Source organism: Lissotriton vulgaris, chromosome 8, assembly GCF_964263255.1.
Source record: "Lissotriton vulgaris chromosome 8, aLisVul1.2, whole genome shotgun sequence".
NCBI classification, from domain to species: Eukaryota; Metazoa; Chordata; class Amphibia; order Caudata; family Salamandridae; genus Lissotriton; species Lissotriton vulgaris.
The window spans coordinates 123,044,565-123,059,957 of NC_141696.1; the positions used below are offsets into that span (position 1 = coordinate 123,044,565).

The following is a 15,393-nucleotide window of genomic DNA, read 5'->3' on the forward strand; positions in this document are numbered from 1 at the left end:
CCGACCGAGTCCCCTTGGTAACAGGTGGTTGTCTCATACACGTTGTAGCACAGAGGCCACATAAGGCAGGACCACACTGTACACAAAGGCAGCACGTGAACAGGAACACTACCACAACTCCGATGATCATCAGAATCTTCCAACCCCAAGTCGACATCAGGCCCCAAAACCAACCGAGTAGCGTCCAATCCCCTACATCCACGTGTATGGATTCGGAGATCTTATGCAACTTTGAGATGGCTTGATAGACAGTAGGAGCATTATCAGGTATGAAAATGCAACAGCTCGAATGGATCACTTTACATACCCCACCGCGATCTGCCAAGACGACATCTAAAACCATTCGGTTTTGTAACGTCATAAGTCTCTCCGCCTGAAGTTCTGTGGTGATATTACCAAGGGCACTAGCAGTAACATTAGCTGTCGATTCTACCACTCGAGTCAAATGTCTCAGGTTCCTACTATTAACCATAGGTCCCCAAAACGGAAGGAAACCCTTGAAAAAGTCTCCTGCCTCTTGACCAGCAGTGTCTTCTTCGCTAATCACGCCTCGTACAACTCTAGTCTTATGGTAATCGGCATCTACAGTGAACGTCGGAGGCAACAGATTTGCAACAAAACATGAGCCCATGAAGTCTACGGGCAACCATGTGTATGCACGATCATGACAGATGAAGTACGTACCCTTGGCAGCCAGAAACACAGGGGACGGGGACATTGGCAGAACGTAACTTTCAGTGCAAGCACTGGCTCCAAGTGAGGCTTGCGAACCACGACCCACGAGACAAAGATTACCAGTGTGGGGTACGACCCATATTGGAGACGAGCTTTTAAGCTGCTTTTCATTAGTGAACATACTATATTCCCCTCTACTCAGGACCCTATAGGCTTGTACCTCTTCTTTAGGGATGAGAAAAGCATCATGGATCTCATCTTCCATATCCTCTATTGCCATCGATAGTACCCACTGATACGAGGTAGGACCAGAGTTGGGGGAACGTTGTTCTGGAGTGGGGTGGAAACCCAGTGCGCTTCGAAGCATTGTTTGGAACGCTCGAGCTGACCCTTGGGAACTATACGGTAACACCAGATATGGAATTCCCTTACCCGTAGTATGTGGCATCAATCCACACACCCAACAATTAGTAGTGTTAACCACTAACTGATGCTGATGGAGGAGCTGGATAAAGGAATTGTTGCGGAATTCCACACGTCTAGCCTGTTCGTGTTCCGGTAAAATATGAAAGGAATGGGGAGAAGCAGTAGTAGTAGTAAAAGTAAGGTTAGGGTAAGGAGTAGGAGTAGGGGTAGCAAGTAAGAAGTGAGACATAGTGTAATACACCCCACCCGCCAAGAATGCAGAAGCAGTTAAAAACAATACAAACAATTGGAATACAACACATTTAGTACGACTGAGTTTCTGCAGTTTGACTCTGTACGCCTGAGCTCCTTCCAAATCGTTCAGCTTCGAAAATGCCATTTCCCTACGACCGTCCGCAACGTTTCTTGACGCACTTCGTTCCGTGCAGCAATAGTCAATCCCCAGGAGTTCCTAGGAACCGACGGCCTTTAACCTAACGTCAAGACCTACTGTCCAGAAGGAAGTACGCGCGCGGCCCTACGGCCCTCAATACACAATATGTATTTATTTAGCACAATAATTCCCTGCTGTGGAAGGAAAAAGATACAAGGAAGAAGCTTGATGTATGTACAAAACAAGTTTCAACGATACGAATGTTCAAAATTGATCAGGGGAAACGAGGATATTGCAGTTGTCAATTACAGCAAGGCAAGAAAAACTTTATTTGTCCTTAGTGTGAGAACGCAAAGAATATCGATGTTTCCCGGGACGTGTCTGCTCGTTGAACAAAGGATCCGTTGAAGAGACAGCGTCCTGCTGATCAGTTTGTTGATCTGGTCTCGAGTCTTTTGCTGACAATGTTTCAACAGTGGCTTTCTGCTGCGCTGTGGTTTCTCCAACAAGCTGTGCGTCGCTAAAAGGTACAAACGCCGGCAATGTCTCTGCTTCTATTGACGCAATGCCTTTCCTTACCCACGGGTCTGCCGGCAAAGGAATAGGGACTCGCTTACAATGGGTAGCATGTACCCAATTCTTCCGCCCCTCAAGACGAACGGCAGTCCTCGTGGCCAGGAGCACCTGGTAAGGTCCAACAAAGCGGGGGTCCAGATTCTTCTTTCGTGAGAAGTTACGGGTAACTACCCAATCACCGGGCTGGAGCTGGTGGCCTGGACCCTCCGTCTGCGTCGGCAAGGCGTCGTAAACCTGTTGATGAATTAACCTCAGTTTAGCAGTCAAGTCATGTAAGTAGTCAATCAACATCGGATACTCAAGATCAACGAATATTCCTGGCCTAGGAACCCCCCACACATTCGCAGGACGGCCGAACACTATTTCATAGGGACTAAGCCCTATTCGGGAGTGTACAGTCGCCCTAGTTGACAGTAATTCTAAAGGCAAAGCGTCAGGCCACGAAAGTCCAGTCGTAGCCTGAATCTTCGCTAGCTTTAGTTTAAGGGTACCATTGTAACCTTCAACCAATCCAGCTGACTGGGGATGATTGGCGCTATGGAATTTTTGATTAATTCCAAGGCCCTTACACACACTCTTCATCACACTTCCAACAAACTCACTTCCGTTATCTGACCACACGACTCTAGGCATTCCATACCGAGGAAAGTATTCCTTCAGTAGGATTTTCGCAGTAGACAAAGCAGTATTATCTTTAAGGGGATAGGCCTCGATCCATCGGGAGAATGCGCAAACCACAACCAAAACATATTTCAAGTTATTGCATCGCTCCATATGGATGAAGTCCAATTGAATCACCTCAAAGGGATACGAAGGAGGAGCAAAACTGCCAGGGGGAGTTGGGGTTCCTTTGCCAGGATTGTACATTATGCACACCATACAATTCTTCACCAGACGCTCAGCACATTTTGTAATTCCATCATTCTTCCACACAGGCGACAACAACTTGCAAATGCCTTTCGCGCTAATATGTGCTAACCCATGTGCCATTGTCACAACGGCCAGCACATACGCATCAGGCAACAACCATCTTTTCTGATCCGACAAATCAATCCAACAACCATTCACATCCAACTTTCCCGTACTTTCTTTCCACTTCATCTTTTCAGTCTCAGTGGCCTCATTCTGAATTGATTTCACACTCTCAAAAGTATCTACACACATACTTGATTCTGTAGGCCACCTAACCGAACTCGTCACATACATTCGAGTACTAAGGTTCCGGGCAGTCTCCTTAGCAATCTCATCTGCAAATGCATTACCACGACCAACATCATCCGTCACTTTACGATGCGCACTACACTTAACGATCGCAACTTGAGCAGGCAACGTCAACGCATCCAAAAGATCATTCACAAGCTGGCCATGCTGTATTTTCGTACCGTGTGACGTGAAGAAACCACGCTCTCGCCACAGTCGTCCAAAGCTATGCGCTACACCGAAAGCATACTGGCTGTCGGTGTACACATTCACACGTTTCCCTTTCGCTAATACACATGCTCTAGTAAGAGCAATCAGCTCTGCAGCTTGGGCAGAATTCTGATTCAATCTCGCAGTCTCAACAACAGTATTCAACGTCACCACAGCATAAGCAGTAGTCACATCACCATTCGGCAATTTAAAACATGACCCATCCACATACAGAGTGCCGTCAGGGTCTTCCAATGGAGTGTTTTTAAGGTCCACTCGACCTTTTGTTTCCTCCTCTGTACGCAAGTAGCAGTCATGTTCTGTTACTTGATCTGACTCTGCACTAATCGGTAACAAAGTTGCCGGATTTAGGACATTACAACGTTTTATCTGAATGTGGCTTGCCAGAAGCGTCAATTCGTACCCAGACAACCTCGCACTCGTCAAGTGCTGAGTTTTCGTTCGATTCAAAAGAGTGTCGACTGCATGCGGAACCATCACCGTAAGCATATTATCCATGACCAATCCTGCTGATTGTCGGATGGAGACCGCAGCTGCCGCAGTTGCTCTCAAACAACTCGGCAATGCTCTAGCTACTGGGTCTAAGGTCGAGGAAAAATATGCACATGGACGTTGCTTACCACCAAAAGGTTGCGTTAGGACACTCAACGCACAACCTTCCCTCTCGTGAACATATAACGTAAACGGCTTACTGTAGTCAGGGGTACCTAACACAGGGGCCGAACACAATGAATCACGCAGTTCAGAAAAACTTTTCTGACATTCTTCCGTCCATGGTAAAGGAGTTGAAACATCCTTACACGTAAGAGCCACCAATGGTTTCGCTAGCAATGAAAAATTAGGGATCCACTGCCTACAGTACGACGTGATACCTAGAAAGGCACGCACATCTCTTTGGGTTTGTGGCACAGCCATTCGCGCAATCGCTGCAATCCTCTCTGGGGTCAACCTCCTTCCCTCCTTTGACAATAAGTGACCTAGATAGGTTACTTCTTGACAACAATATTGGAGTTTAGAAGGTGACACCTTATGATTTGACTCACAGAGATGTTGCAGCAACGACACCGTAGCAATTTTGCAAATGTCCTGAGTATCAGCAGCCACCAATAAGTCGTCGACGTATTGGATTAAGGCCGCACCGACCGGCAACCGAAACGCATCCAGTTGTCCCTTCAGGGCTTGACTGTAAATAGACGGACTTTCACAGTAGCCCTGAGGAGCGCGTTTGAACCGGAAGCTACGTCCACCAAGAGAGAAACCGAAAAGGTCCCTGCTCTCTTCGGCGATCGGGATGCTGAAAAAGGCGTTTTTCAAATCAATCACCGAAAACCATGATGCAGTAGCTGGAATCAGAGTCAGTAGCGCCGTGATGTCAGGCACAACAGGAAATTGAGGAACCACAATTTTATTCACCTCCCGTAAATCGATAACAAAACGATAAACAGGCGGTTTGGTAGGATCAGTACGTTTAAGAATGGGCAGTACAGGGCTATTGCACACGTTTCCCCGAGTCTCCTCAATAACATCTTTCTCGATCAAATCATAGATGATCGCTAACAAAGCCCGCTCACCATCAAGGGAGATACGATATTGGGGAATACGTGGCAGTCGCACATTCGCTTTCAACTGAACAACATAAGGGGAGATATCAAGTAGGCCCACATCATTTGGACCCGTTGCCCACAAAGACGCAGGAAGAGAATCCAATTCCGGTGGAAGCTTATCGAGAGACAAATACATAGGAGAGACAACCCTCTCACCTAACGTAAGCTTTACACCCGCAGGAGAACAATACAATGTTGCATACAAACGTTTAAGCAGATCCAGACCCAAAAGATTTTCGCCACAACCAGTGGTCAAAATCAACGGAGCCTCGAGCTCACGAGGCCCAATTTTAAGGGGTAGAGGGCGCGAAACTGGATTGCTAACGGGGGCGCCAGAGAATCCAACGGAAACATTTGTTAAGCCAGACAAAGGTGCGCCAGGGAGTTTCGAATGCATAATGGAACTTTTCGCTGCACCAGTGTCCAACAGAAAAGGCTCAACGACGCCCAATGTAGCAACTGCGACGTAAGGCCCTCTCTGATCAACCGGAACTGATACCACTCCCTCCTTTTGTCTTTGGCTGTCCTAGTAATTACTATCGTCAGTCCCCTGATCGACGTAATAATCGTCTACATTGTACTGCGCAGATCGTCCTTGCGATGATCCACGTTGGTCGAAACAGTTATTAGAATTTGATAAGTTGTCAGAACGGTCGTTCTGAGCACCACGACCTCTACCACGTGATGCATTCTGTGAACCACCACGGCCTCCTCTAGACGAATTTCCACTAATACGTTCGTTCAAAGCGGGACAATTGAATTTGATATGTCCCTCCTGTCTACAATAAGCACATTGATTGTACCCCAACGAAGATCTTTGAAAAGAGGAATCGTTACGCGACTGCGATCGATTCGATTGCGACTGAGATCTATTCTGCTGAGACGCATTCTGATTAGAACGCGGCGGATACGCTTGTTGTAACAACACTTTAGTTTTCAGCTCTTTCGTCTTTTTATCAGCTCGGTCATTTTCTTCTTTCTCTCTATTTTCATAATATTGTGCCGTAGCCAGAATCTGAGCTGAGGTAGAAACGGCCCATGCACTTTCTGAATTCTTCAATTTATTGCACAAGTCGGGCAATAAGTTCGATACAAATTTATCCACGAACAACCTCTGTCCACCCTCAGTACCCAGATCCTGTCCACTATGATCGACGAATGTTTCCTCAAACCTCGTAAAGAAGTCTGATACACTCTCATCCTTCTTTTGCTTACAGGCTGACAACTTGTCCCAATTTACCCTCATAGCTGGCATAAGCGTTTTCATTAATGTAATGATTCGCTGAGGAAGAAGTTCAATCAACTGATCGGGTTTAGTAGCAGCCACTTGTCCAGCGTCTGCCGCTGTAATGGCATTCCAATCGCCACCTAATTCATTTGCGTGATCTTGGTGACGTATCTTAGCCCATACCGGTTGTGGCACGACGTTGCCAAACAACATGTCGATATCGGCAAGATTCATTACCGTAGCATCTACGAGCTGCGATAGTTCCTTATAATACCCAGCAGGATTTTTACGAGGATCGGGCAAAGATTGTTTCACCTGAAGCACTTCCGATCGTTTCCATGGGAGATGTATCCACACTCTCTGGAAATGTGCTGCCACTGGAGCATTAGCATTAGTATTATCAGCTGGTATCCAAACCGGCGGAACTTCACGCATAGGATATTGGCCAGACTCGGCTTGTTGGCGCTCAAGATCCTCAACAAACAGTGCGTGAGGAATAGGAGCGAGGCGAAAAGACAGCAACTGCTCAATAGCACGTCGGACATTAGTATCGACTATCAGTCCAGTTGCGAACTGAAGCCGAAGATTAGACAGGGCAGTCAGCACCTCGTCAGGCGCAACGGCCGCTATCTGATCATGTAAAAGTTTACACATTTCGTCAAACACATATCTCTGAGTTGGTATGTTGAATTGACTAAATGTTTCAAGAACAACTCGGGGTGGATTTCTCTGCGGATTGTCCATCCAACCCATCGCCATATTGTATAGTGCAGCGCGTTCCCTATTACCAGGAAGCTGACTACGCCTCTGCGGCGGACCATCAGAACCAGCGGACCCAAAGACAGGTCCGAGCGACTGGAAAAAATTTGTCGCAATGGGAGAATTACGGTTACGAGTAGAGGGACAAGAGTAAGACACAGGACTAACAAGAGGAGGGGTAGAAACGTTAGCAACAACAGGGGTTAACAATACAGGAGCAGTAGCGTGAGCAGGAGTATGTGGAAGCGGAGGAGCAGTAGGAATAGAAACAGGCACAGGAGCAGGAACAATCGGAAGAGCGGGTGCAGGAATAACAAGTGGAGGAACAGGTACGGCAGGGACCACAGGAGCTACGGTACCCTGTACGTACGGAGGTGGCGACTTCATAAGATAGGACATTAAAGGATCCTCAACTGCCTCTTCCTTGTTATCCGACTCCGTAGGCAAAGCAGGATAGCATTTATCTATGGTCATACGTTGTAGCCTCTCAAACACTTCCTTATCCTTATCCTCCTTATCACGCTGAAACTGCTCAGCTTTCTTCACTATGGTAGCAACATTATCTCGCTCACTACGTTTATTCTGTCTGATTTCTTTCTGTCGGGCTTCTTTGCGCCACAACCGAAAGGCATCGAACATGGCCGGCCTAGATTTACGTTCGAACAACTTTATTTCCAAATTATCTAAGATCGACGCTTCGAAGCTACCGTGAGGTGGCCAACGAAGATCGCCGTCTTTCTTTGTATATTTTATCCAGTAATCGTTAAAAGCAATCGGGCCTAGCCCATGTTTGCTATATAAGTCATAAGTAGGAGTTCCAACCGGAGGTATCGGACACGAGTCCTCCAGCAGGGAATCCGCACCACAAGGTCTACAACAACTGAACAAAGTACTGCGACCAGGCATCTTGCACACTAGCCGAGTTTCACAAACTTCAAGGGTTACGGGATTTACCAAGTCCCAGCAAGAACAAAACCCTCGGTCTTTGGCGGCTGCAGTCGTCAAACAAATACAACAACAAAGTACGCTAGCAAAGTGTCACCGACTCACCCAGCGTGTACAACAAAAACCACTAGTGTTTACAACAAAGACACTTGCTAAAGTGTCTACAACAAAAACACTCGCTAAAGTGTTTACAACCAAGGACTCTGGGAGCGACCCACAAATACTTAACTCAAAGATCAATGGCGTCCTCAGGAAGGCCCGTCTATCGTCTCGCTATACCAAGGTCTACGCCAGGCGCCAAGACAGGTCTACAGTCAGGGCAGCAGTCCGTCGCAGCCGTCAGGAGGCGGGAATCTTCGCGGGAAAAGTCTTCGGGCCACTTATTTCGACAACAGGATCGATGAAGCGGGGTGCACCTTCCCTCGGAGATTTCACACGAAGTTCCTCACGATCGTCGGGCTTGGACCGGTACCACTGATGCAGCCCCACGTTGGGCGCCAACTGAAGGACTGGGTTCTTTTGGACCCAGCGGTGCCAGGGCACAACACCTGAAACCTTCGTGGGTAACCTGTTCCGGCGTACAAGTCACAGAGACACGGGACACTTCCTTCGGCGTCAAAGAGTCAAGGTTTATTTACTGCAGGGAACACAGAAGTCACAGGAAGTACATCGAGTGTAGTTCGGGGAGACTGCTTCAAATTGGTTCTGTGAATCGCTCCTTTTATACAGTTTTTACCCATAGGCTAACATTGAACACAAAGGTTTACAACTCAGTTCCCACATCTAGCTCCCAGAGGGGTCGCTTTGGTCACTTTCAAACACATGAGGTCCGGATCATAAGTGCGGAAACATTTGGCGGTTCCCAACTGTAAAAACCCATCTTCCCACCATTAGCAAATTCCAATCAGCAATCAAGTAGATCGAAACAGGAACGAAGACAGGTGCAGAGGAAGACGGAGACAGTGGGGAGATCGGAAAGGGTGTAAAAGGGGAGGTATCGGGAAGCACGAGATACAGGCATCAAAGGGACGTGCCTAATGAAATGCACGGCTGAGACAATAAGTCCGTGCGGCAAGATGAGCCTCGAGCGGCGCCACCTGCCTTACAGTAGCAACCCCCTCGTCATAAAGACACTTTCAAAGGACATGTGTCTTCCGCAAATATCTTGGGAGTCCCAGGGTCGCGAAGCGGACAGCGTCCGTTCGCTGACTACTTGAGGGCAAGAGACAAAATGGGTGCCGTATCTAAGATGGAACCCGTGGGTGCAGATGAAAAAGCCCACGTAACAAACGAACGGTTTAAGTTAGCACAGTGAAACTGCGCACACTTACTAAACTCGTCGTTTGCGGTTCATAGATACTAGACTCGACCATATTCGTGCGAGTCCAAAACACCACTTACAATTGTCACGGAACCTCACCATGACCAGCCAATCACCGACTCCCTCCTCTCCAGGCATGAGCATACGCCTAAAGAAATAGGCCCAAACGTTGATGGCCATGGATAAAAAATGACTGATCCTACCATGGAGGTGAAATTACTGAGACAGATTGTCTCCATTCTCCACACCCGATTGGATGAAGTTGAAGCTGTCTATGAGGCTGTGCCCTACTGGGGCACATACATTGACTTTCTATGACACTAGATTATGGCGTAATACTTTTTTTTATGGGATCTACTCCTGAAACTCCTTGATCTCCAGCTCTTTGAACTACTGGAGTTTCAAAGGGCCCATTGCATTTTGGTTCAGGCTTAGAAGCCCCAATCCTCCCCGTGCCCAAAAACTGCCTGTGCCCTATGTCACCAGCATGCCAGAGCCATTCTGCAAGAGGCTCGGAAATCCAAGAACCCACTGTTAGTTGAGGGATTTAAAATGTATTTCTTTGCTGGTTGTTCATCGGATACCAGCATCAATCATAGGAAGGTTCTTCCATTTCAACCTTGGCTTAGGCATTTGGATTGGCACTATGGCTTTCTGGAGCAAGCCCATATTTTGGTTGCAAAGGATGGCAAAATTAAAGGCCTCTCTGACTAAGAAGACTTGAAATCCTTAGCACTTTTTCGATAATTTTATAATGCAAAAAACTGTTGCTTCTTGAAGAGTTTGTTGGAAGTCCATTTAATAATTGAGAGCAGTAATGGGAAAGTTGTCTTGAGAAACTGTCTTTGAACAATTTTGAATATTTTACACTGGGCTGAAGACTTTGTGAACTATCATAATGAATTATGGGGTAATTATGTGATGGGAATGGAAGAATTATAAGGTCATGGTTACATATAATTTGTAAATATGATTATGCTTAGGGTAATAAGCATACTTAACAAGTGATATATTTACTACTAGTGATAGGAAACAGAAAATATTGATTTTTGTTGATTATTTTTCTGGTGGCACAAGAGTCAAGCAGAAACTAAGGTTATCTCTTTCGAGGAGCACATAATTATGAATCTTGAGGTTTTTATCTTACCAATAGTGGAGTTGATGATGAACATATATACAAGTAATCTGGATATTATAGAGGTGGAGTAGGGACAAATGTTCTATCTCTGAATAACTCTACAGTTTTATTAGCTATTCTGATGGTGTTAAACATGCATGGTGTTAAATGACAAAAGTATTCTTACTGGGGCTTGTTTTCCCCATCCTACGGGAAGCAGGTCATTTCAAGGGTGGATATATTTATATAGAAAGTTCTAAACATTGCTTTGTGAAGTGTCTGCTGAAGGTGAAGTCAATGCTTAGCATATGAGAACTGCTCTATGATTAAATCTGTAAAAGATGATGCTGATTTACTAATGTTAAATTGATGCCCAAGAATTCTGGGTGCGTCTGTGCGAACAACTAATATGCAAGATACTTGGAAAAACCTCTCCAAGTATGTTTTTAATAATTATTAAAGGAAACTAAGTTTTAGAAGTTATATTTTCCCTGCCAGAGTCGTAATGAGGATAATATTCATTAGCCTCTTACATCTAGCCAGCCTGTACTTTGCCTGAATGAGGTGTGACAAAGTTGTGAACTTCATTCCATGAGCTACTGAATGGGTCAGTTTGATTGACAGGTCGAACCAAATGGGAAGGGATTACTCTTATGAGTTCAGCAGAATATTAAGGGTGGGGCTGTGTGTATTCTGTTGGTACAACAGTGTCAAATCCTGGCTGACAGGTCTGTCTGAGACAAATAAAAAACTTTTGCACACTAGAAAGGGATCAAATAGGAACAGAGCACACTTAGGATTAGTGTATAGAAACCCATCTGCACATCCCTCACTCCCGTCCTCAACACCTCTCTTTTAGCACCACCTACCCTGACTCCTGGAAACTCATCACCATCCTGCCACTTCTGTAGAAACGCTTGCTGCACCTCTAGACACTGACCAACTACCAACCCATTTCCTGCCTCTCCTCTCTGCCCAACGTTCTAGAGAAACTCTTCAGCTTCCATCTGGCCAGTCACCTCAATACAAACCACTTCCTGGACACTCCCCAATCAGGATTCAGACACAATCAAAAGACTGAGACAGCCTCATGGCAGAACTACAATAGTGGATAAGGTGAGGCTTCGACCACTTCTCTTTTGGCTCAGCTTAAAACAAACACCTGAGCTTATCCCCTATGCAACTGCCCTTGACGATGTCCTCAAACGTGATCGCTTCAAAAAAATTGACTGGTACAACAATATCCAGAAATCGTTCTCTGTATTAGGCTTGGGGATCCTATGGGAAGTGACAGATAGCAGCTCTCTACCCAGCAGAGAGTGGGTTAAGACCTATTTTTGAAAATGGGTGGCAGAGAGAGTCATCACACATTCTCAAGGAGGCCACTTAACATTAGCATTTCTGGAGTTTAAGTTGCTTGCCGTGTATGAGCAATACATGGTGTTTATTACTATCCCACAAGAGAGAAAGCTACACATCCAATTTTGGTTTGACTGTCGCCCCTGGAAATTGCTCACAGCGTCATGGAACACATCTTCTTTGTATGTCCACTATACAAAAGTGCAAGACTTAAATGATTAGCCCAAGCCTGCAGACGCATTGCGCATCCTTCGAACGGACACAAAACCAGTAGTAGTATGCGCAGTGGCTACATTTTTGTGAACAATGTGCTTCTTGAGGAGGTTGGCATTAAAAAACGATTAAAGGAGACTCTTGGATCTTGCTCCAATCTTACCTTCAATAGTTAATAGTCCATTTTGACTTCCAGTAAAGACCACTCTCTTGAGAACGGTAAACAAGAAACTGAAAAAACAGTCCAAGAAGCAGTGCAGCCTAAATAGGATATCCCTGACCTTAGGAGTAGCCAATACTCCCGCGCCACACCCAGGCTTTGGGCCCACCAAGGTTTTTCCTGTATTTGACCTACAAACAAAGTCACATCCAATTTTGGTTTGACTGTCGCCCCTGGAAATTGCTCACAGCGTCATGGAACACATCTTCCTTGTATGTCCACTATACAAAAGTGCAAGACTTAAATGATTAGCCCAAGCCTGCAAACGCATTGCGCATCCTTCGAACGGACACAAAACCAGTAGTAGTATGCGCAGTGGCTACATTTTTGTGAACAATGTGGTTCTTGAGGAGGTTGGCATTAAAAAACGATTAAAGTAGACTCTTGGATCTTGCTGCAATCTTACCTTCAATAGTTAATAGTCCATTTTGACTTTTTAAATACAAATTAAACACAGAAGTTTTTGATTAAACTATTGAGATCTTGCCCATGCTACTTATGTATTGTACTTCTCAAGGTTTCAGCCTAGGTGAACCATGATTAAATGAACTATGGTATACCACAATACTCTGTTTTAAGTGCCAACCATATTTGGAGGTTCTTGTAGTGCAATAATAGAGTATTCAAACTTAAAAATCTCCATCAATACCTATACTGTATATACAAACACATATGTTTTACTGTATTTTTGCACATTATGCACTAGCACTTCAAGTTCCTTTCCTTTCCTTTCCTACTGGTTTTCATCTGTAGGTCCCATGGTTTTCTATAAACATTACGTACCATTATTTGCTTATTTGTTTAAGATTAAGAATTTGACAAATTGACTCATTCCAAATATAAAGGAGCTCAGTATTATTTTGTTTTGAAATCAATTTCTATGTATTTTGTGTTTTTATTTTACAGGCAAGGGTGTTTGTATGTACTTCTATCTGGGCTTATCTACTGAGAAGTTTTTTATCAGCCCATTTCCTGTTGATAACAATGATTTTAGTGAGTTGCCATATTTCACTGACATCAATAAAGGCTTCATAATGTAACACATCAATGTTTTTGTGCTATTGTTTTTTTAATGTACTGTATGCCTATGTGCTTTGATGGTCATAATGACAGAATAAAGTTGATGATGATGACTGCGACAGCCCTCAATCACTGTCACTGATGACTTCCAACTCATGGTAGACAAAGGTGACATGGTGCCTCTCCTTCTCCTGGACCTTTCAGCAGAATTCCACACAGTCTACCACATAACCCTCATCCAATCCCCGCTCACACTGCTTAATCTCTTCCTTCATGCCACAGAAGACAAGCCTCTTCTAGCCCGATGAACGGAGACAAATAAGGACTCAAAGGAGCACAGGTGCCTTCTGCTAATTCAGCCCGATCACCCCCTCCAGTAAACACCACTCTCTTGAGAAGGGTAAAAAAGAAACTGAAAAAACAGTCCAAGAAGCAGTGCATCCTAAATAGGTTATCCCTGACTTTAGGAGTAGCCAATACTCCTGTGCCACACCCAGGCTTTGGGCCTACCAAGTTTTTTCCTGTATTTGACCTACAAACGAAGTCAAATATGAATGCCCCAGAATGCAAGCAATACAAAGCAATGCCCCTACTTAGTCAATCTTGGCCAGACTGATAATGGTCGTTGAGACCTTAGGCACATCAGCCAGTACTTCATTGAATGTGCAACGAGATAAGGGCCCACTGCCGAACAAAGTTAATCTAAAGGCACCTGTGGGTGGACTTAATAGTTTCAGTTGCCTCAACAGCAGACACAGGTACAAATCCAGGCTGCTCACACATCCATTGAACAAACAGGTCACTACATGGCCAAGAATTAAATGTGGCACCTCCAAACCCAACCGCAGCAGCGACCTTACTCAATGACAGTAGACATCAAAATGGTAGGCTGTCCAACGGTCCTGCTCAGTCCGATCGTCAACAAACTGAATCAACCAACGTCTTGCAACTGGGACAAGTGCTCACTGGGACCACATTGAATCTGGCCATGGTGGCGACCTTTCTCAATGTCAGCAAATATTACCATGAACAGCTGCCTAATGGCCTTGCACACAACTTTACAATTACCGAGCCTCTCTCTGACTACAATAATCATCAACCAGCTGACATCAGGCCAGGTAACCCAAAGACTGGGAAATAAAGCCAGTAAAGTTGTATCCCCCTAAGACAACTAGGTCAAGCATACATGTGCTTGCCTACTTGCATTACTGTGACTTCCTTTGCCTACAAGAGACACGTGCTCTGACTCCATCAGTGATACATGGATTTTATGAAAAATTTAAACTGGCTTCACTCACCAACCTCTTTGGACACCTATTCGGGGGACTGTCCATCTTTATTAAACACACTTGTAAGACAGAGGCCATTCCAATTAAACTCAACTTCACAACCCTACAAGCTTTAAAATTGCCTCTGCTGCTCTTAAAACTGTTACTTTACTTTCCAAAAATCTTGACAGTTTGGAAGAGCTCTTCATGGGGTTTCCTACTTTGCTTTTTTAATTCAAAGCTTGAAATATATTGTGTTTTATGAACTTTTATGGTTTTTGTATGAAAAAAAACAAATAAAGTACTTTTGAATTGACTTAACATCAAGGGCTGGGGCATTCATGCAATCCTTCAGCAAACTCTAAAGAATGGGAAAATATGAAGTACTACTGCATAACTCTTAAATTGATTTTGGCACAACAACAATTTAAGGCGCAAGCACCCCATCATTATTTTCTCCTACTTTAAAGAAAATCTCACCATTGACTATATCTTTGGCTGAGACCGTATCATTTTGGCTTGTCAATTCTGAGATCACCACCAGACCAGAAAGTCACAGCAGCCCCTTGAAGTCACCTTATAACTAGCAGCACCTTTCATGTACAAAAGTAACATCATGGGCTCTTCAACAGGGATTGAAACAGCAAAGCTTGTAAGGAAAATCAAGTGGAGGCAGAAAGATGCCTCAAAGGTTACCACATAGCTAGCAAAGGAAACCCCCAAAGCTTTACTTTCTTCTCTACCAGTTTTCAAATTCTAAAAATAAAAAAAGTAAAATGTTTTTATATTCATTGTACAACACCTGACTCAGTACAAACGCTTCACTACTAACATATACCATGCTAACCTCTCACATGT

At 44.8% G+C, this 15,393-nt stretch overlaps 1 protein-coding gene across 3 annotated transcripts in view; it reads left to right on the forward strand.

Moving 5' to 3' along the window:
• LOC147693577 (solute carrier organic anion transporter family member 2B1-like) overlaps positions 1-15,393 on the forward strand; it is a 617,951-nt gene that overhangs the window by 549,199 nt on the left and 53,359 nt on the right. The window lies entirely within an intron of this gene.